This window comes from Lontra canadensis, unplaced genomic scaffold (genome assembly GCF_010015895.1).
Source record: "Lontra canadensis isolate GAN:19392208 unplaced genomic scaffold, GSC_riverotter_1.0 scaffold1292, whole genome shotgun sequence".
Classification (NCBI taxonomy): domain Eukaryota; kingdom Metazoa; phylum Chordata; class Mammalia; order Carnivora; family Mustelidae; genus Lontra; species Lontra canadensis.
Genome location: NW_022632276.1, coordinates 1 through 2,113, shown reverse-complemented (window position 1 = coordinate 2,113; position 2,113 = coordinate 1). Strand labels below are relative to the sequence as shown.

The window sequence follows — 2,113 nt, the reverse complement described above, 5'->3', positions numbered from 1 at the left end:
CTCTTTGAACGCAACATGGTTTTTAGTAAAGATAAATTCATTCTAATTTAATGTGATATGTCAAACAGGAAATTTGGCTGAGCACATCGATTCCTGAACCAACTGACGGTAAAGCAGCAGAATATCAAATCAGTAAATCTATTGCACTTGGTGAAGAAGGTAAATTCCTCCCTTGTCTCCCAGTTCCGGAAGGCCGTGGGTCTCGTGAGCTGCGCCGGCTCTCTCACTCAAGCCGGAGTCTCTAGGTTCAGACATCGTACGTCCATCACCGCATTCTTCCGGCATCTGGAAGTCCGACAAAACACCACTCCAGTAGCTGCGTCTTCAGGTTTTGAGTCTAGAAGTGAATTTAAGAGGTGATCTAATCACACTCAGCAAATTGATTGTACTGACTTCCACATTTCACGAGTAAATTCATCACACAAGAACAGGATGCGGTCTCTCTGACCAGCTCTAACACTGTGATCAATCAGGTATCATGGGGATGCGTGTTCTAAGTGACGGGAGTATACAGACAGGATGGAAACGAACACCAATCTTATTGCACATGGTGTCTGGGCGAGCAGTAAAAACACTGTGATACGGGATGAAAATTCTTTACGTCTTGCTTCCTCTCAGCCCTTTTTTTCTCAAATCTGACACAGCAGAGAGATCAGTCGACGTACATGGGAGAGCTGGGAGTCGCTGGCATCTGATCCAGGATCTTACAAACATAGCAGGCGACCTCGACGGTACGTTCTTCATACATCAAAATTAAGGGATGTTTCAAGAAGTTCTTTATACTTTGGCCTTTTGGATTCATCCTTCGTAAGGCACAAGTTGACAAAGTTGACGAAGCTCGGGGAGAACTTGTGTTCTTGGGAGTTGCTCAGCTGCGGAGGGTCCCCTTTCACGACTTGCGTGAGCTGATTGAACACACTGTTCCACTTCGGGTAAGGAAACCGGCCTGTGGCTGACTCGTACAATGTGATCCCCAAACTCCAGACATCAGAGTGGACGTCATATCCTTGTCGTGACACACTCCGGTCTATTCTTTCTGGTGCCATGTAAGGCCTACACCCGGCATCTCTTGTCTTGGCAATGGAGTCTACCAGCTGTCCGCTGATGCCAAAGTCACGGAGCTTAATATTTCCACTCCTGTCCGGAAGAATATTGGAAGGTTTGATATCTCTGTGAATGATTTTCAAGTTTTCTTTTAAGTGGTTTAGTGCTTTCACAGTTGCTAAAGTGATTTTGCCTAAAATTTCTTCTGGAATAACATCATCTAATACACTATATACATATTTGTAAAACTTATCAAATGAGGTAGACCTGAGTTCCATACAGATCCAACAGTCACCCTCTCTGAAGAGTGCACCATAAAACTGAACAATGTACGGGCAGTCACTACTCCGCATTACTACATCCAAATCCATAAGAAGTTGGTTTTGTTCTTTTTCATCCACTGTTGACCGAATTCTTTTAACTGCCATTATTTGCCCACTTGGTTTGTGGACCATTTTGTTGACAGAACCATAAGCTCCTCGTCCAATTTCTCCAAGGTCTTTCCAGTCCTCCACAGTGAAATCCCAGTGCTGCTCAGGCGAGATCTTCAGTTTTCCTGAGGATTCAATGCTGTGTGTTCTCAGTCTCTCTTTGTGTGGGTTTTGAACTGCTGTAGCGTTGGGATTCAGAGGAAACCTTGCTGTAGATTTGAAAGGTGGATTTGCAAAATTCAACTTCAGTGCTTGCCTTTACCCTGCATGCTGCTGACGGCCGGGTGGCCCGTCTCCGGGGGCCCCACGGGGCCGGGGTGCCGCCGCCGCCGCCGCCGCCGCCGCTCCCGGAGCCGCCGCCGCCGCCGCCGCCGCGGGGGCTCGGAGCCGCCATTGTTGGGAGTGAGGAGCCCAGCGGTGCCAGGGCGACTGCAAGGCCTGTCTTGATTTTTATACCTTTGTAATAGAGCTTGAAGCCCACGATGCCACCAGCTTTGATTTTCTTTTTCAACATACTTTTGGCTATTTAGGGTCTTTTCTGGTTCCATGCAAATTTTAGGATTATTTGTTCCAGTTCTGTGAAAAAAAGTTGATAGCATTTTGATAGGGACTGCATTGACTGTGCAAATGACTCTAGG

General features: G+C 46.8%; 1 pseudogene; it reads right to left on the bottom strand.

Annotated features, from left to right (window-relative positions):
* Positions 1–419: 419 nt before the first annotated feature.
* On the bottom strand, positions 420–1,869 carry LOC116863469 (annotated as a pseudogene).
* Positions 1,870–2,113: the final 244 nt, after the last annotated feature.